Source organism: Suricata suricatta, chromosome 9, assembly GCF_006229205.1.
Source record: "Suricata suricatta isolate VVHF042 chromosome 9, meerkat_22Aug2017_6uvM2_HiC, whole genome shotgun sequence".
NCBI lineage: Eukaryota > Metazoa > Chordata > Mammalia > Carnivora > Herpestidae > Suricata > Suricata suricatta.
In genome coordinates this window covers 75,998,778-76,020,540 of record NC_043708.1, presented here as the reverse complement: position 1 = coordinate 76,020,540, position 21,763 = coordinate 75,998,778, and the positions used below count along the sequence as shown (strand labels likewise).

At 37.0% G+C, this 21,763-nt stretch overlaps 1 protein-coding gene across 1 annotated transcript in view; it reads left to right on the top strand.

Annotated features, from left to right (window-relative positions):
• DPH6 (diphthamine biosynthesis 6) overlaps positions 1–16,736 on the top strand; it is a 271,479-nt gene extending 254,743 nt beyond the window's left edge. Inside the window, exon 12 of the transcript XR_003913310.1 lies at positions 16,718–16,736. The gene's annotated coding sequence lies outside the window, so the exon portion shown is untranslated. The remainder of the gene's footprint in view (positions 1–16,717) is intronic.
• The last annotated feature ends 5,027 nt before the right edge of the window (positions 16,737–21,763 follow it).

The window sequence follows — 21,763 nt, the reverse complement described above, 5'->3', positions numbered from 1 at the left end:
AAGCAGGAAGTAGTTCTTGCCACACAGTCCTGACTGCATGACTTCATTTACTGCTTATGGTCATTCTTTCTATGCCGGCTTTTCAAGTCAAGATATTGGGAGAAGTTCTAAGTAAGGATTACCATCAGAGTGGAATTGTATAGGAAAACCCAAGCAGCCAAGCAGCAGCTAAGTGTATCCATTCCAACCTAAGAAAACCAGTATCAATTATGATATATGAAAACTGCAGCATCTAGCACAGTGTATGATATTTAGCATAGAATTTGAAAGCATCATTGTGGGGATTGGACAGACAGGGTTCGAATTCTACTTCTGTCATTTGTTAGTTACATAACCAAAGATTTCTCTTTCGCAAATGTATTAATGTTACAATAAAAGATGGCAGCATTGCTGTTTTCCTTCGTTTTCCTCCTCTGTCACCTTAAGACAGATGACAACCATTGCTTTAAAAACCTGAGCACTTATCATACTTTATCTTACAATTTGCCATAGGCTCATGTGTTTGCCCCACTTGCTTGTAGACTACTGGAGACAAGAATCTCTAGTTCTGTTAGTGCCTAAACAGTACCATACATATAACACACATTGAAAATTACTATTGATTTGAATTTTATGGATGATGACAAAGAAGCCAGCGGTACTGAAGGCTGTTTGAACAATCCATAAATCCTTACCAACCATCCCAGTTTGATTAGTGTCACTATGGATTGAAAGTAGCACTCAACCCATAAGTAATTTTCTAATCTTACGTGTTTTCTACCACTCACAACAATGGTAATAATAGCTATCGTTTATTGAGAGCCAACTATAAATCTGGTGTTTTCCATGCATCAACTCACCTAGTCCTTACAATAACCCCCCACAAAAGATATTTTAATGCCCATTTTTACAATAACGTCAAAATAAGACTTAGAAGGATGTTATCTAGGCAGTCTCAGATCACACAGCTTAAAAGTAGGGGGGACAATCCAGATTTTTAACTCAGGACTAACCCTAAACGCCCATGTTGTATTTGTTTTTATTCATTATGGGCCTAAATCCAAAACTTGCTTAATTGTATTTTATTGGAAGTGTGGTGCCCAGTAATGAAATTCAGAGGCGAGTAAACCACGCATACCGCTTATATTTGGCATTTCATTTAAATCTCTATAAGACTTTCTTAGCCACTTAACTATTAATTTCAGAATTCTCAGGTCCAGTGCCCTCAACAACTCACCCGATGATATAATTTGCACAAGTATTATTATCTATCCATCCGTTTTGTCCACTAGAAACTACAGATGGTGTTTATCAGAATACATTAAGAGTGCCACGGAAAGCAGCTTGTAAGAGTCTTGGTGTTGAGGCTATTGGGTAACTAAATGACTTCCAGATTATACTGTTTAATTAAAGCAACAATTCTTAATACTGATTATTTATCCAAACGCATCAAATTTTACCAGCTCAGAGGTAGTGATGCTCTACAGAAAAGACATCAAGATCCTGGGTAGGTAACCATTTTAATACATATGAATGGTAGTAGATATCTGAATATAAACAACACTCAAGGTTTTCTAACATATGATTATAATGTGGCAAATTCCTTTAAGAGATTGCATGGCCTATAATTTTTGTTTTATTTTGTTTTGTTTTGTTTTGTTTTTTGAGAGAGAAAGAGCATGAGCTGGGGAGGTGCAGGGACAGAGAGGACAGACGATCTGAAGTGGGCTCTGCACTGACAGCAGAGAACCCAATGCAGGGCTCAAACTCATGAACCATGAGATCATAACCTGAGCCAAAGGTGGATGCTCAACCACTGAGCCACCCAGATACCCCACATAATTACTGGTTTTTAACTATTTACCAGTATTGCTCTTTGAAAATTTTCACCAAGATCCACATTGAAACCTCTTACTACTTGTCCACTAATATTGACTTATAAGTCAACTTTATAAAATGAATGATTATTTTTCCATAAAAGGAAAAATATATACATATATATATTGTGAGACTAAGAGCATAAAACTTACAGCCAGAGACTCATGTGGTTCTATAAAAATAGTAGATTAGAAAGCACTTAGTTCTTTGAGTCCATCCAATCACACATATGTGTTGGTGTTATTTCAGTATACTATTAGTCACAGTATTTTTCTGGTTGTTCCTTTTTTAACTAAGAAAATATTCATACCACAGATTAGACTTTGAAGGCACAATCAGTAGTTTCTCAGCTGAATGTCCTGCAACAGCAGTATATTTTCACTACAACCCCCGAATGCAAATCCTCCACAGAGAATATAGCACACTGTGGGAAAGAATGTTGTGAACAGATACAAGGATTCAAATATTTGAGGAATAATTTTCCATTTTAAAAAGCTAAAATCTGGGGCACATGAGTGGCTGAGTCGGTTAAGCATTAGACTCTTGATTTCACCTCAGGTCATGATCCCACTGTTTGATTAGTGAGTTCAAGCCCCGCATCTGTCTCTATGCTGACAGTGTGGAGACGGCCTGGGATTTCTCTCTCTCCCTCTCTCTGTCACTCCCCTGCTCCCACTCTCTGTCTCTCTCAAAATAAATTTAAAATTTTTTAAAATAAAATAAAAAGCTAAAATCTGGAATACTATAAGTTTTTATGAATTTGAAGTTCTAAAACTTTATATATCTTGGAAACACACACACTCAAAACTGAATATTTGATTAGAAGAGTCTGTGAAGTTGCATTGCAGATGGGCTCTCTCTGTTCTCTTTGGAGCCAGTAAAAACTAGAGAAAAGAGAAACTTCTCCTAGTTATATATTTTTATTGGACCTTTTCTGCCAACAATTGACAGGGACACCCTGAAATGAAGATCTGTGTGCCAGTGATTCACGAGGGACGTGCAAGATAGGAAGCAGAGGAAGCCAGGCATAGGGCATGCTCAGACAGATGTTGGGCACCGGATCACAGGAGTGTATGTTATGCCATAGCATTGTCCCAGTCAAGGCAAGGGAACTTCCCCTTCCCAGCCTTGGACTAGACAGTCATTGGGAAACTCTCAGGCTCTCTGCTACTTGTGGGACAAGTGGTACCAGTGGCCCAGGAAGATGTGGCTGTTACACCAAAGCGAGGAAAATGCATAAAAACAGAAAGAGGAAAAAAGGACTTCTGGGCAAAGCACTGACACTGTCTGCAACAGGTTGTACCCCAGATACCAGAGATAGAAATAGAGCCCAAATGAAGATCTATGTTTTCCTGGTATCTATTAAGAATATTTTGATTTCAGGATATAGAAAATGAATAGATCTCACTTCAGATGTAGTCTGCTTTGGTATTTACAAAATATCATCAAGTTCCTTGTCTCAACTCCACTTCCTCTGGGTTTACACCGTTCCGATATGACCTCCTATCAGCTCCAATCTCTCCCCTCATTGCTATTGCAGTTCCTAGACTTACATCTCCATACACCAGGCACAAATAGAAAAGAGGGATACCATATCTCTATTTTCACAGCAAAAATACTGGATTAATTGCATTGATCCAGTTTAGATCCCATGCTCAATTATATTTCAGTTGAAAAGACCATAGAAATGCTGTGTATTCATTGGCTTTATGCCTGTGTTGTATGCCCATTACAAAATCTGGCTTAAATCCATGAGTGGAGTCAGTACTATTCAAATGTCATAGTTTGGACGTTCAGAATAATATTAGAAATGAAGAAAAATAAAGTGCATGCTAGGAAAGAAATTAATAAATAGCTACTCAGCTCCTCTTATTACTGTAAATTTGGATTCACTGTGTTCTGAACCTAACTAATTTCAAACTATAGGCATGGTAATGTTTCAGTCATGTTATGAACCAAACTGGAATGAGCAGAATTGGTTTGGGTGGAAGGAGAGACAAGGAGTTCTCAGAATTCATGCTGTAGCTTGAGAAGCATACCACCTGTACTATCACTGCCACCACTACTGTAACCTCATCACCCCACCCCTGCAAACAAAAAGACAAACAAGCCTTACTACCATACTTACTCAGTTGGGACAGAGTTTTGCCATTAATGTAGCCTTACGATTGGATGTCCCAGAAATTTCCTATAGGTCCCACTTGGAGTAAACCAGAAGAGTGAAGCTTCGTCACAGACATCTGACTATCTCCTAACTATTCCTTTATTAATGCACTCAATAAGTATTAAGCACCTACTATATACCTGATACTCTTCTGAATACTGGAAGTACAGTGGTGAACAAAACATAACAGAACAAGACTTCTGTTAGCAGGGGAAGTTGTAGACATTATCAAATAGGCAAAAACATAAGGTTTTTTCAGAGGATGACAAATACAATGAAGAAAATAAAAGAGAATGAACTTGAGTCAATTAAGTGGGGCATTTATCTGAAGAAGTGATGCTTGAGCTGAGACTTGATTGAGTAGAAGCCAGCCATGCAAAGATCTCTCTAAGAGCCTCAAAGGCACTGGAAATAGCAGGCACAAAGGCAAAAAGTAGGAGTAAATTTAGCATACTAGAAAACAGAGAGGGGGGAAAGACAGTGGCTAGAGCATGGTGAGTGATGAGGGGAGAGGTGGGTGCAGTCAGAGTGGACCTAGGGCCAGGAGTCCTCTGTGCTTGTCTCGGGGCATCCGGTGTCCAGCTGGAGACGAACTTCAAATTCCTACTGCCTTCATTTTCCAACTTTGTTCTCAATTCATTGGAATATTCCACAGAACTTTGATGAAGTCTAAAATCTTTACCTTTTATTGATTTTTGTATTGGAATAGCTTTACTTTTTTTATTTTAAAACCTGTAAAAGCTTATAAAATCGAAGAATTTTAAAATTATTTTTAACAACAAAAAGGACTTACTTTGTGAATACCATTGTGTACCTTTTCTCCCCTCCCTACCACTTACTGAGGCACTGGAGATACTGTTTCATGTCTGTACATGTACTATCTTCTCCATTCCTTTTCATGGTTGTATGGTTTTTCATTGATGAGTGTATAATAATTTATTTCACTAATTATTTATGGGCATCTAGGTTATTTACAATTATTTGCTATTGTAAAAATTTCAGCTGAACATTCTTGCACAAATGTCTTTACATCCTTGTGCAACTATTTATGCAGGACAAATTCCCCATAATGAAATTGCTGAGTGAAAGTTTGAGAATACAGATAAATATTGCCAGACTGCCTATGAACATGTTGTCCTATACTCTCCCCACACTTGGCCAATGCTGGAACCTGTCAATATTTTTCATCTTTGCAAACACATAGAAGAAAAATATTGCAGAAGCTCTTATTTTAGTCTTCTACAGACCCTGAGATTATTTCCTCTCATTCCTTACATATTTTAACTTCAGCTTCTTTGTCAGTTCTTGGTGATTACAATATCCTTTTAAGGTAGACAAAGTAGTCCTTCCAACACCTACCTGCTCTTCATCCACAGACACTAGACTTCGTTGCTCATACACTGAGGCTTGTTATTTGACCAATAACAACAAGCCGTCTATATTCATTTCCAGCAACCTACCTTCTGTTTTCTACCTGTTTTTCCAGTTCATTCCCTGTAGTACTCTGATTCCAGTAGGACCTATAATCATTAATCTTACCATCTCTGAGTGCTTCTTAGTCCTTTCTTGTCCTCCCTTCTTAGCTCCTTATTGTCCTTCCTTTCTTTGTTTCCATGGAAAGATGTAATGGCCCATCATTATGATCATTCCATGCATTCACCCTCATCTTTCTGACCTCTTTCTCTCCCCTCATCCATTACACAAACCTGACAACACCCCAACCCTAGTGCAGGCCACTTCACTGCACACTATTTACCGGCACCGAGGCACCTAAACATGGCTAAAGAAAAAAACACTTTTATGCTGATGGTCTACTTAAATCTGTGAGCATGTACCCTGAGTGAGCCCTTTGTGCTAATGCAGCAATCTTACTGTATTCTTGAATCCATTCATTCACCGGCACTCCTTGATAACTAGTTCACAATGTCTCCTCTCATCCTAGACCTCCGACAATTCCAGATCTACCTCTTGACTCCCTGATGAGGACCTTAATTTTCAGACATAATGGAAGCAATCAGAGCAAGTTTCCCACAACCTGCCCTCCTCAATATTCTATCTGCCTTCCTCCTGTTACTGCAAATAAACTGTCTGTGTATGTATCAAAGGCCAGTTTTGAGGCAAGGAAACTTGAAGTCATAAGTAGGAATACTGCCTATGACATATAAACTAAACAAAGTAAGAGTGTGCCCATTTATTCTTCAGTTCTTTTTTTATATTGACATCATAGGAAACATACTCTAGTTATTCATATCATCATGGAAATGGAAAGGATCCCATTAGTCATATAGCTATCCCCTCATTTTACAAGTTGAGACCTAAAGAAGTAAAATGAATTTCCCAAGGAGATGTGTGTATGTGTGTGTTTTAAATGAGCAACTAGAGGAAAAATGACAAGTGGCATAAGAGAAGTTGCAAAATTTTTTTCCCGTATAACTTACCAAAACTTAATAAATGAAGCAAAAATAAAAATGAGGGCGCTTGGGTGGCTCAGTCAGTTAAGCCTCCAACTTCGGCTCAGGTCAGATCTCACATTCATGGGTTCGAGCCCCACCTCAGGCTCTGTGCTAACAGCTAGCTCAGAGCCTGGAGCCTGCTTCCGGTTCTGGGTCTCCTTCTCTCTCTGCCCCTCCCCCTCTCATGCTCTGTCTCTCTCTGTATCAAAAATAAATAAACATTAAAAATTAAAAAAAAAATAAAAATGAATGACCTATACTAAATGAGGAAAGGATCAAATGAATTCAAATACAGAATAATTTAAATCAAATTAGGATAAAATGATAAGAATCTCTACAGAATTCCTTTTCTAGAAGAGAGTGGAGTAATGAGGGGATAATAAGTGAATAAAATTATTTAAAATAACTCACTGGTATTTTCCCAATTTTAGCCTAAATTTGGAGGGATAGAAACTAGGAATAAAAATAAAGCACATAAAAATATGTAGACTGTTTCCTTTAGGAAACAGCCTGTCCCTTATAGTTTCAATACAATAACCTGGGGTCCTAGCTTGAAGGGCCACTGTGCTCGGTCATTTCTGTTCTAGGGAATAATCTTTAAGGGTAAATGGGCTTGATCAAGACTACCAGGCAGCAGTCAAAACAGCTAGGGAGGCAGGGGGGAAACTCTGTTGTCAAACCATACGAACCACACAGGGAGATATCTGGGCCATGCGAACACAGGAACACGGGTGAAGCCCAGAGTGCTTACCCACCTCCGAATTCTGCTGATATATGAGGAGAATGAATGAAGTGCTATCAAAACCAGAATTTCTTCACTCTTCCTCCCATCCCCTCTGATATCTGAGTCACAAAACAAATAATACTGAACATTGGCATATGTCCACTGCATATGTTTGAACAGAAAATTTACTGAGTGCTTGAGCATTCAAGAAAAGAAAAGCAACGGAAATACACCCACACTATTTTGGAATGAGCCACGCTTAGACAGAATGACCTCCTTTAGAAGTGAGAACTATCAAATAAATTTTGTTCCCACTAAAATGAGAAAAACGGAAGCAAGAAAATAGAACATATAAGATACAACTATGGGGAGTCCTTGGAAGAAAATGGACTTCAAAAATGGTATCCTGGAATACCTGGGCGGGTCACTTGGCTAAGCGTCAGACTTTGACTCAGATCATGATCTCGCTGTTCCAGAGTTTGAACCCTGCGTTGGGCTCTATGCTGACAGCTCAGAGGCTGAACCTGTTTCAAATTCTATGTGTGTCTCTCTCTCTTCCCTTTCCACACTTGCACTCTGTCCCTGTCTCTCTCTCTCAAAAATAAACATTACAAAATTTTTTAAATGGTATCAAAGTTTTGCAACCTCCCTGCATACTCAAATGGAATTTTATGAAGTAATAGATCAAATATAGGATAAGACAAAGAATAAGATGGAAAAGAAGGTGGTGGAACAAAACAACTTCTCTGTTGTGGAAAATAACACCACAAGAAAAAAATACATAATGTATTAAAAACAGCAAAGAGATTCAGCAATGTAGAAAACCGAGACAGGATTGAGGACAGGGTTGTGAAAAGTCACACAAAAATAAGAAGTCATGAAGAGTTGAGCACTTAAAAATACCAAAGTAGATGTGAAGAAAAATGGAAAGCTAACATATGGTTATTATATGCTGGCAGGGGTAAGAGGGTGGGGTACAGAATAAATAAAACCAACAAAAATGCAAAAAAAAACCCACCCAGTTTCCAGGAGAGAAAAAAATCCTGACTCTATAGATCAAAAAGATTCAATTCATTTTAGAAAATGCTTATAAAGAATGGACAATATCAAGATATATATTTTAAATTATTAAACCCTAGGGATAAAAAAAATTAGAAAGAAGATCACTTAAAAAGTGCAGGGGACGAAGGAGACTTAGGGATTTGGAGTTTTTCAAGTTGCACATGCGAAGACAGTGGAATATCACTTTTAGAATTTTCAGGTTATAACTATGTATATCAAGCCAAATTGATACCACTTGAGAAAATTATATTCTCAAATGTGTATATGTCTCCCATGTTTGATTTCTCAAAATTGTGCTTAAAACATAACCCAGAATTCCATTTCCAACAATATGATGGATTACATTCTAGGGTTGTCAGATATATCAAATAAAAATACAGAATGCACAATCAAATTTAAATCTTTTAGTAAAAGTGTGGTCTAGGCAATTTTTGGGGTAAACTTAGACTAACAGAGTAGTTTTTGTTTTTCTGAAATCCACACTTAACTGTGCATCCTAAATTTCTTGCAACTTTAGACAATCTGAAAAAAATCCCCTAATGTACAACTAGAAACGCCATATTATATGTGTGTGTGTGTGTGTGTGTGTGTGTGTGTGTATAAACATTGTGTGTTACACAATTTACATTATATGCCTGAGCTCCTAAGAAAGTAAAAGAAATCTCTAGGGTAACAAATGGAAAGGAAATTGAAACTAAAGCTGAAAGGATGGGAATTATTTGCTAATTATGGTGACCCAAACACTTGTGTTTGGCTATTTGGGGACAGAAGACAGTGCTTTGCAGCTGCATGAAGTGGAGAGCAGGAACTGAAGACTGTCTATAAAACACCACTCTGAGGGTGCCTGGGTGGCTCAGTAGGTTGAGTGTCCAGCTATGGCTCAGGTACTTATCTAACAGTTCATGAGTTTGAGCCCCATGTCAGGCTTTGCACTGATAGCGTGGAACCTTCTTGGGATTCTCTTTCTCTCTCTCTCTCTCTCTCTCTGCACCCCCTCCCTCAAAATAAAGAAACATTAAAAAAAAAAAAAACACACACACACTCTCTCTAAGGGCCGTAATCTTCATGAAAGGGATGGACTAAGAAAATATGCTTACTAAGCAAAAGGAAACAGCAAGGAATTTGTCTTGCCTTAGGCCCTGAGGAGAAAACAAAATGCATTCCCCCGGAAATGCAAACACATAGAGTTTTGCTCGAACAGATTTGGTGTTGAAAGTGCATGATCAGTGTGGTCCTAGAAACCCTAAGCAGACAAGTTAACTTTAGGTAGATCTGAATTAGCAAATTGGTAGTGTGGAGCAACTGGCAGAACTAAACACAGCTTCCTCTGAAGAAACGCACATTGACCCCAGGCTTTACTGGAGCTTTACAAATAAAGTCCTGACAAACATTAGTCCAATATCCAAAATAACAGATTACATCAGGAAACAAGCCACTACAGAGAAAAGCCATCAGAGTCATTAGGACAGTAAATGAACAAACAAGAAAATAAATACAAAAGAAAATAGCAGCATTAGACCCTAGGAACTTTCTATGTTCAAATTATGGATCCATAATATGAAGTATTTGGAAAAAAACAGGAGACTACTAATAGTAAGCAGATTTATAAAAGAAAAAAAATTAAACACTTAGACATAAAAAATATTATTATTAAGATTAAAAATTCTGGGAATAGATTAAACAGAAAATTAGACACAACTCAAAATGAGTAGGAGCACCTAGGTGGCTCAGTCGGTTAAGCCTCTGATTTCAGCTCAGGTCATGATCTCACAGTTCATGAATTCAGACCCCACATCAGGCTCTGTGCTGGCAGCTCAGAGCCTGGAGCCTGCTACAGATTCTTTGTCTCCCTCTCTCTCTGCCCCTCCTCCACTGATGCTCTGTCTCTTTCTCAAAAATAAATAAACATTAAAAAGAGGGAAAGAATGAGTAAACCAGAATATAGAGCTAAAGTGATTTTCCAGAATACAGCCCAGCAAGACAAAGACAAAGATAAAATTAATCTGTTTAGAGTTTCCAGGACCATGCCGATCATGCAAGTTGCAACTCCAAATTTGTTTGAGGGAAAACCTGTTTGTTTGAATTCCCAGGGGAATGTGTTTTGTTTTCCACTTAGTAATAGAAAGAAGAGTCTAACATATGTCTTATTGTGCTTCAGAAGAAGAGGATAGGGGAGCAGGCAAAGATCAGTTCTCAGAGATCATAAATGAGGAGGTTCCAGAGCTGAGGAAAGACTTCTCATTCAGGACAAATAAGAAATCCTCACTTAAACATAGGGTGTTTAAACTCAGAAACATAGATAACAAGAAGATCTTAAGAGAATATTCTGCTGATAGAGTGTGCATTAATCAACCTTTCCAAAGGACAGTTTAGCAATATTTATCTGTGGTTAAAATACCCATATTCTTTTACTCTCTGATCCTGTGCCTAGGAGTTTATTCTAAGATGATAATCTGACAACAAGGATGTTGGTCTCTGTATAATTTATAACAATAACACTTTGGATGCAATTTAAATATTCAGCAGTAAAAGTTAATAAATAATTTATAGCATAATAGTACCGTGGCATATTATACAGAATTAAAATGGTGGGTATATGTATATATCCACATTTACTGATAAGGGCAGATCTCCATTCTTATCAATAAATAAAGCTTATAGCAGAACAACATATATCATATGGTCCCATTCATGTAAAGTTACATATATGTTTGTTTGTATTTAAGATATCTTAGTATATTGCCCAATGAGGGTGTATATAAATAATAAGAAGGCAATACAATAGAATGGTCTGAAAGATTGAAAGTGGTTATCTTTGAGTATTGGGATTCCAGGGAATTTTCCTTACCATACATTGCTATAGTGTTTGACTCTTTTTTCTTCTTAACAGAAGCATGTTAAATACATACATATATATATATTTATATAGGGAATATCTTACATTTTTTGATTCCCAGGACAGTTTCCTTTCACTAAACATAGGGCCATTTGGATGATATATCATTTTGACTGGCACTGATAGGGCTACCCATACAACTATGATTGTACTACACTTTTTTTTACCTTTTTAAATATACATTTAAGAACCTTCTTACCACTGCCAAATGTCAAGTAATTAGTGAATGAATTTATCTTGGTTACCTCATGTATGTAGAGTGAGGAAAGATATTCAGAAGTATAGGGAGAGAGAAGTATAGAGAAAGATACCAAGTGGTCATATTTTAACCAAAAGCCAAAGGAGCTACTACTGCATTGCACCAATATATCTAACATGTCTTGCCCTGACAGCATAAAACTGAATAGATATATGGACATTTATACTATTCCTGAATTTTCTGTCACTTTTAAAAAATAAATCAGTTTTTATAAAGTTCCAAATAGGGCTGAGAAAAATCACAAATAAAAATATTATTGAGGGTAGTATGGTTTTTTTTCACAAGACAGTAGATAAAACAACTAATGGTAGTTTTCTTCCTTCACTTTTCTCAGGTATTTACATTTAAGAAGAATTGAATTTTCAAATTATTCCTCCTCCTATTGCATTCTTAGTTTAAAAAGAAAAAAATCGTTGTGGAAACACCCCAGTGGCAATGAACACACTGGCACCTAGATCTTAGTTTTTTATGCCATTCTGCACTAAAAAGAACCAGGACTCCTTGAAGACATGGCTGACCCTGGCCTAGGTAGGGAGAGGACAAGATGAGCCTGTAGTGTCTTAGCGTGTCAGAGAGGAAGGAATTGTTCCAAAATCAAAATGATAGAGAAATAGAAAAAGCAGACAAGAGGAACCATCTGGAACAAGCCCCCCAGTGGCCAAAGCTGAACAAATTTTAGCATCATATAAACATATGATATAAATAATTCTCTACCCTCAAAGTATACACTGGTCGTAGTGTACCTTTCCAAAAAAATAAAGTAGGAAAAAGAGGGGAAGAGTAACTTTATAATGAATAAACCTGGCAAACACTACCGTACTCAAATGATCAAGGAACATCACTACTGATAAGCTGTGTTCATTGAATATACCCCAGCATGGGATATAATGGGAAGGACACATCACCTCTACGGTATCCTTCAAAAGAGACATTAACATTTCTCCCTTAGGGATGGGTGAGTATGAGGTGGAGGTGACCCACAGGGCATTTCTTGGTCAGTGAAACCATTCTGTAAGATACTGTAATGGTGGGTGTCATCATACATTTGTCAAACTCCTAGAACACACACCAAGAGTAAACTCTAATGTAAACTATAGGCTTTGGTTAATAATAATATATCAATGTTGGTTCATCAGTTGTAACAAGTGTACCACACAAATCCAAAATGTAAATAGCAAAAATGAGGGAAGAGGGCTTGAGGGGGATGCGAGAACTCTGTACTTGTTGCACAATTTTTCTGTAGACCCAAAACTGCCTCCACAAAATAAAGTATGTTTTAAAAAAATAAAAGGCAATCAAAATCGAAAAGAAAAAAATTGGTAGAGGGAAAGAGATATGATACAGAGAGTGTATTAAAATGTTAACAGTGCTATATAAAGGTTTTCACATCATAACTCTACTTTTCTCTGTTGGACGTTTTTTGTAATAAATGTGGGGGTAAGTCATTGTGGGTAAAGCTTAGTATAGCAAGATCAAAATGAGCGTGTGGGATTTAAATCTAACTCCAATATGAATTTCTCATATGATTCTGTACAAAATGCATAATTCAATGTAATAACCTGAATTACTAATCTAGATTTTGAAACCCAGTTGCTCTGGTCTTCAAAATCCAGAGTCTAGATTAAATTACCATTTTATTTGGAAAATACAGTTAGATATTAACTAGTTAGTATTATTTGAGAAGTACAACTAGATATTCTGTGTTATCTCATGGGTAGAGTAATATGAGTAGTGCTTTTGTAGTCTAGTTTTAAACATTTTTTAAACTTTTTTTTTATTTAAGAGTGAGAGGGCATGCACACGTGAGTGGGGGAGGAGGGGCAGAGGAAGAAAGAGAATCTTAAGCAGGCTTCACACACTTAGTGCAGAGCCTGGAGAGGATCGCAATCCCATGGCCCTGGGGTCAGGACCTGAGCTGAAATCAAGATCAGATACTCAACTGACCAAGTCACAGAGGTGCCCCCACTTTGTAGTTTGTTTTTTTTTAAATACTGATGAGAGTGCCTGGGTGGCTCAGTCTGTTAAAGCATCTGACTCTTGATCTCAGCTCAGGTCATGATCTCATGGTTCGTGAGATGGAGCCCCACGTCAGGCACTGGGCTGCAGCACAGAACCTGCTTGGGATCCTTGGTCTCCCTCTCTCTCTGCCAAGTTCTGTGTCTGTCTCTGTCTCTATCTTTCTCTCTGTCTCTCTGTCTCTCTCAAATAAATAAGCAAACATTAAAAAATAAATAAGCAATACTGATGCTTATAGTGGGATCTATACAACTAGTGCTTTGGACTTAGTGTTCTTGTAATGACTTAGCACTGTTTTATTTACCATCCAAGACCATATTTTTTTTATTACTTGCTACAATGTGACAATAACTCCAGTTTTGAATGGTGCATATTTCTCATTATGAATCTAAATACACAGAATGTTTGCTGTTTTCAGTCACTACACTGTGTAAAAACGGTGCATTAAAAATAGTATGACATATTTGCATATTTATCTGTATTAAAAGCCTCAAGTTATTGCAGCTACACAGCTGTTGCTTTTTCATCATTTTTTAAAGGAACTGCACCCTCTTCTTCTATATAAATTACATACATTTTCAAATGTATCCTCTGAGCCAAAGGAGTCGCAAAGCTTTAAACAGGAAAACTTATTCTCAGAGGAGAATGATGTTAAAGGAGAGGAATTGTAAATTTTTAGTCATTGCGTCCAAATGATAAATTTTTAACCTAAAATGATAAATGTGTTCCTTTGCCAAGTCAGATATTATACATTGTAAACAGAAAGTAATTCTGGATAGTCTTACAAATTATGGCCTCATTTCAGCATAGAGACTGTTTACCTCATGTACAGAGAATTGAAAGAGATGCTGCTTTATAACAATCAAGTGACAGAAGACTCCACTTTGTGACTTAAAACTGACAATTTCAGGAATGTAAAGAAGTTTTTCTTATAAGAGCATTTCGGTACCTTCGTGAAAGCCAGTGGTAGCGGTTTTCTCTTTAATTGAAAAGGCAACTCTACGCCCCTGAAATGCTAGCACCTATCATCTCTATAGTTCCAGACAAGTCCCAGATGGAGTAACAATTCTACCAAGTTTCATTCTTTTCTCTAGAATTTTAATATGGACTCTTGCAGTTTTAAGAAACTGCGTGTGTTTTTTAGTTCCATGAACCACGTTCAGTTGATTAGTATATAATTCAAATGGACACCAGCAGTTATCCTTTTAGTATCTGAATTACAGTTTGTTAGTTTTTTTAAGAAAGCTATTAAACATAAACAGTTGAATCAAAGATTTCACATTTCAAGGTTCAATTTCATTATGTTAGCTCAATAAGAAGGTCCTAAGAAGAGAGGATTATCATATGTTAAATTAAAAGTTTGCCATTTTGCAGCTCTAATCCTGTTGGAAAACGATGATTTCTGTCTTACTTAATCAGCAAGAGGTCTTTATTGCCTTAAGTATTAATTGATTAGGTTCTCATTAAGGTCAAAAGTACACTTAGCTGACCAGAGGCAGCCAATTAGCACATTGTCAGCCATGCTTATTTACATTGACTGAACATAATGGTAGTTATTTGACTGTCAAGTCACAAGGTCACTGAATCTTTTGTGCACTTTGCCCTCTAAAAGGGCAGTAGTCATTCAGACACCAGAAAGCATTCATAACAAAGATGTAGTTTATTACTTATTGACTTAAATCACTCTTAGAAACAGGTGTTTCATTCTCTTTGGACAAATGATATATAATTTCTTTGTGAAATACTTGAGGTTTGGTTGAAAATCTGTGGTTGATTGTGTCTGAGGATTTTTGTTCAGCTAGCAGCTTGCACTTCAAACTCTAAATAGCTTTTTAAAGAGCAGACCAATCCAATGACTATATCCCTTTGCAATCTAGACTTTTCTCTTGGTAAATAATTGCAGCAAGTTGGAACTAGTCAGGCACATTCGTGCTAAAATGCCTGTGAGGCACCAGTCTCCAAGTTGAGGGTTAGAACATTTGAGTCTACCCTTAGTGAGAAGGTTAGTATTCTTTTTAAATATACTTTTGTTGACATGGGATATTATATATTTGCTATAGAAGAAAAGAGGAATGAAAATTCAAGGTTATTCATGAACCAGTAATCTAAATTTTCTGCCTATAGTCCTAGGCAGATTTTTATCATCATAAATCATTATACCTAATTTATACGGTGGTCATGAATTTGTTGCATTTGTTAGCATTTTATTTTATCTTATTCTTTCTATTTCTCTTCTTCTACTTAAATTTAACATCATTATCCCTTACATTCTCTATTATTTATTCAGATATCATTGGTGATTCCACGGGTTAAATTTTAAGGGGAAAATTTTGTTTAATGCATCACTTTTACAACTTGTGCCTCTAAATCAAACTAGAACCCATGAGTCAGCCTAGATTTTTTCCTTTGCCCTCCCTAAATAGGCATCCCACGAAGTATCACATTTCATCCATTCCAGTTACTGAATATCATCAATAAATATAAGCACCCTCCATTTCAACTCAGTGCGATTGCCTCAGTTCAGCAATTTGTCTCTTGATTAAACTGTTGTAATGCCTTTTTACCGGTCTTCTAAATGATTCACAGTGGCCCTCTGTTGGCCTGTCTTCCCTCTCAAGTGTGATTCCTTCAGAGTAGAATGATATGTTTTCACATTGTATCCACAGCAAAATGAGTGTTTGGTACATATAAGCATTCAGTAAAAATTTACTGAATAAATAAATAAATGGCCATAATTAACTTTATGCTACATATAAATGTAAACCTTGATAGAAGAGTAATCATTTTATGATTTAAGAATGCATTAAATCAAAGTTTTTGCTAGTATTAAATTATTAATTAATACTTTCTCAGACTGGTATAAGAAATAAGAAGTTGTAATTTATCCATGTGACTAAACCGACAGCATTAAATATGAAGACAGAGAGTCCAAATCAAAGGAAAAAATTACTACCATAATTCTTGAGTAATTAAGCTACCAAATATATGTAGAAAACAAATCCACTTACTATCAAAACATTTGCTTTGTGGATCATATGATTTTCTGATGATTCAATATTAAATTAATAGTTACTATTTATATATTGTCTACCAAGTACTAAGCATTCCACACACATTATCTGCCATCCTCTCAAGAACCATGTAATACAAATGTCATAATTGTTATTTTATGGATAGGAAGATTGATTTCATGGGGTAACTTATCCAAAGGCACATAACCCAGGTCTCCACAGCCCAAGCTCTGTCTGTCACATTAATCTGATGCTAAGTTTGCATCCTTCTTTAGAACTTTGGACAATCTACTTAACATTCCTCTGAGACTTCACTACATGTTATATAGAACTGTTTACTATCCAACGTTGGGTTGAAGGTGGATAATCAGGAGTGCCAAAGGTGAGAAAAATGACAGTAGAAATCAAAGGTAATATGACATAGTACTTATGATTGCACCGGCTTTAGCATCATATAGTCTTAAACTTGAGTTCCAAGGCTGCTGTGTATTACTTGCATAATCTTGAGTGAGTTACTTGATCTCCAACTTTCAGTGCACTAATCTTTTCATAGATAATAATAGTAACTACCAGTGGGCTTGTGAAAATCACATGAGATTATGCAGATAAAATGCTTAGCAAAGTAACTGGCACATCATAATAGCTCAGTAAATATTAGTACTGCTACTAATAAAGGTTTACTACCAAAATAAATGAGGTTAGATACACCTCCTTATCTCTGTTTGAATGTGTGAGCTCTGGTATTGCAGAGCACCCACAGGAGTCACATATTATGCTGACACCGAGAGAATCATCTGGACATAGGGCGGGTTTAAGATAAGGTATTCAAATGTTTAAGTTTGTTAGGGACTCCCTTGATTTTCATGATCATCATGTGGACAGGTGGCACAGAGAACACCCTGTACAGAGGGATTCCTGGTCCCTCAGGCTGCATCTCAAATGTGCACAAAAGACATTCACTTCTTTGGTGACTTAGCACACAAACTGGTGTTATAATAAATCACAACTTGTTTGAGCACCCAGCTCCATGAGTCACTCTTAGTTATATCGTATTAGAATTATGAGGAGTTTCACTCAAAGGTAAAGAGATTCCTTGATATCTGAATTCTCTGGTGTGGATCAACCAGCTGTCTCTTCTGCTTCATTAGCACTTCCAGGATTAGAAATCTTGTGGTTAGAGGGGAAAGGAGGGCCTCATCTCCCACTTGATCTTGGGCCCGTTACCCTACTGGCTGAAAGAAAATAGTTTATTTCATTCAGCAATGAATTTTTTAAAGAGCTGGCCAATTATTACTCTTTTATTGCCTGTACTTATATATCAGACAGGCAAATGCAAGAGATACTTTATTGCTTGTCTCCCTCTTTACCAAGATGCTGCTGGAAGCTATATAGTCACATAGAGAAGGAGCAAGGTAAATGCACCAACTGAGAAAGTATGTTGACTTGTGCTGTGTCTGTCAATAAAGAAGCATGTATGAAGTATCTGCTGTGTGACATAGACCTTGAGCTAGGAGTTGGGGATAATGTCCCTGATTTTACAGAACTTGTTTCCACTCAAACTAGGGTAGAAAAGAAACACTGATTTATACTTTTACTTAAGCTAAAATTTAGAAATTTTAAATAAAATTCAGACATTAATATCAGGTTAAACTCTTCACATATCCTTGGAATGATACACTTCATATTTGATATATAATCTTGAATTCAATTTTCATATTATACTGTTTTTAGCATGGCTAGGTCAATTCTTTATTGTATTGTACTATTAGTTATTCTAACCTTTTTTTTTCAAACACTTCTTATTCTATAATAACGATCCTGCCCTGCATAGCTGTTACCTATTTTCTTTGTGCTCTGTGTTCTTCTAAAATAAATCATGAAAGTATGGATTGTCTTTCTCTTAATCTCTTGGCTTATTTTAAACAAAGGAATTATATAAAGGAAATAGAGGGATATTCCTTAATTTTTTTTATCAGTTTTTACAGTGTTTCCCATGATTTTCAATATTTGTTCTTGGCAAACACACTACCTTATCATTCACTGTGTTGCTTCTGAAATAGATTCTTTTAGCAAGTATTTATTGAACACTCACTATGTGCTGGGTTCCCTGTTGCTGCTCTCATGGAATTTACATGCAAATGGGGGAGAGACAAAAATAAAATAGACTGGATAAGGGAGATGGAGAATGAGCTAAGGATGTAGAGGGGAAGGGGATGTTATGTTAAATAGGGTGGTCACAGATGGGCTCATTGAGAAGGTGTTATCTGAGCAGAAGAACTGAAGGAAACCAGGGATTTAGCCAAGCGGATTACCAGCGTAGGGCAATCTAGGCAGAAGAAACAGCCAGTGGCAATGTGATCATGTGTAAGCGATCAAGGTTTCAGTCCTGTTTGAGAAACAGCAAGGACATTAATGTCACTAATGCAAAGTGAATTTACAAGAGAATGATAGAAGGCAAGGCCATAGAGGTAAGGGAAAGGCCCAGGGATTGTGCCAGGCCTTACAGACCTGAGGAAGGAATTTGCCTTTTACTCTGAGTGAAATGGGAAGTCAAGAGGGCTTTAAGCACTGGACTGACTCGATGTGACTTGCACTTTAAGAGTGTCTCTTGGGCACTGGCTTGAGCATGGACTCTTCCAATGGTAGAAGGAGAGGGACCAATTAAGATACTATCTCAATAATCTATATGAAAAATGATCATGACTTTGATCAGGATGGTAACATGGAACTTGGTAAGAATTGGTTGTATTCTGGATGTATTTTGAAGCTATAACTGAAAGGATTTCCTGGAAGGTAGAAGGTGAACAGTAAAAGGAAGAAAGTATTCAAGGAAGATTATAAGGTTTAGGGCCTAACCAATGGAAGAACATAACAGGTGAAAATCCTTTCCTACATACTTCTTGCTCCTAATGATTCTATGTGTCAACTCTACTTGTAAAACTGCTTTAAGTTCTATTTTATCCTTCAGATATTTAGAAAGTAGAAACCCAACCAACTCAAACGTCCCAACAGTACTCTTGCTAAATTCAGAGTATCCCGGTGTAAATTGATGTGCTAGCTGTCCCTTAAGGAAACCCCCACCCCTAGTATTTACTAGATAACATACATCATCACAAGGATGCTTGGAACACACAAGGGAATTAGATGACACAGCCCTTGTCTTCTTTAAGTTCACTGTCTATCTTACACCCGGCTAAGCAGAAATCTAAGTCAGCCTGGTTTTGGCTCTCAGGCACAGGGCCTGGATGCAGGGATGGGTGCTTCAGTTAGCTTTGGATCCCTGTGTGGTAAAAAGAGACATCCAGGTAAGAAATTCCATGTGAGATGGATTTGAAGAACTGAGACCCAGTATAAAATGTTAGTCTCAAGTAAGGCGTCAGGCTGAACTACCAATGATCACAAGGAAAAGACCCACCCCAGAACACTATATATTTTTCTAGTTAACTCAGAAGCCATTCCCTAGTCTCTTTTTTTTTCTCCTAAGTATTTAAGAAAGGTCCTGCTGTACCTTCAAACACTAACAACAGGTCTACTGGGGAGTAGGGGGATAGGGTGAGAGTGGAGAATAATCCATATAAAGAGAAATATGAATAAATGTAAACAAGCATAAAAATATGTAGTATCAAAAAATTCATGTCCACAATGAATTGTTTTCCTCCTTCTCCTCCCCCTCCTCCTTCTTTTTCTTCTTCTTCTTCGTCTTCTTCTTTTATTTTATGTACTGATTTTACTGTCATTTTAGGAAACTACTATTAACAACATCTCATTTGATAATGACAAATTTATTGACATCTCTCTTTCTTTAAATTTAGTGGAATGCAAAGGAAACCTTTAAAATGCAAATAATTGATCCTTTCTCATGCCCCCAAGGTTTGGAACATGGCAAGCCTTGAATGTGTCTTGGAAAATACCATCTAATTCCAAAAAAGTGTAGGGATCCATACCTAATCCTCAGACAGAAAAGGACTGATGGAACATGAAATATAGACTGTGGTCAACTTTAATTCTTTCCCACATCAAATTTCCATGAAACATTGTCATTTCTTTGAGTGAGACAAATGCATTTTTCTAATACTTTATATATCCATTGGTAAAATTCAATTCAAAAACAACTCTAAGGTCAAATATAAATTATTTTGGTGTTGTATTTAATTTTGGAGTATCCTCTAGTCTTTTCTTTGGCTTTAGAGCAAATTGCCATTGGTGAAGTCCAAAGACCATAAAGCACTACTTAAGCATTCTTGTGAGGTATCAAGATTAGAGGAGCATACAAAGACTAGTTTGTTAAAGAATAAAGTTTCTGAGACCAGATGGGGCAAATTACACAGGTTTTAAGGAGAAAGTACGATACTCGGTTTTAGAAGGAAAGGAGGGGAGATAATATGTTTTGGCAGTAGTTTGGGTTCTTAGCACAGAAGATATTATTTTAATCATCTTCATAATTGAATCTAATAATATGCTTTCCCTGTAACAGAAAATTGTATTTCCTCTATCTCCATGGGTACCCTTTCTCTGAGACTAAGGAAACTATTTGTAAAATGAGAATGGCAGAGGGATCCTTTTCTTTTAGGTGACTTTCCTCAGCCCTTGCCTCAGAGAGCCCAAGTCAGCCTCAGGCACTGAGCACAGGGTCAGATCCACCCAGCTTGTGTGTATTTCTTTTGCTACAGAGCACAGACCCTTAATCTTGGGTCAAGCATATTGGAGTCTTGTTCCTCTGTCTACTGCAGTTGACCCCTAACAAAACTCTCACTGCTTTTCTCTTCATTTGTCTGTGAAGAGAGTTTTCATTTTAAACTCTTCCAATGTAACAGAGGGAAAAGGTTAAAAAGAAAATCAAACACCCCCTTCCAAAAACAAACAACAACAAAAAAGTAGTCCACAGTTTCCCACTGTACCAGAGCCAAGAACTCTGCCAGTTTTGCTCTCATATCTCCGACTTGTACCCTGACCTTTCATAGGACCAGTGGGGCTTGTTGTATAAGCTCTATCTGGGCGCCTTTTTTAAAGTGCTATCTTTGTCCATATTTCAAAACACTCACAGATATTTTATCATTAATTAGTATTCATATTATGTCTCAAACAATCTGTTCAAGAATAGGGGAAGTGAACTAGTTGGACAGCTCTTCGGTTTGCCTAGTGATTAACATGGATGATGTGTGTAGAGCCTGAGACCTTATAAAGGGAGGAGGCGGTCAAATGTTGGGTAGGTAACTCCTGGAACATTAGAAGCTCACCTAGTTTGGAGGTTGGACTTCTCCAAAAAAAAACTATACTTGGCAAACAGGGTGGGGAGACACAGACCTCTTTAAAAATAGACC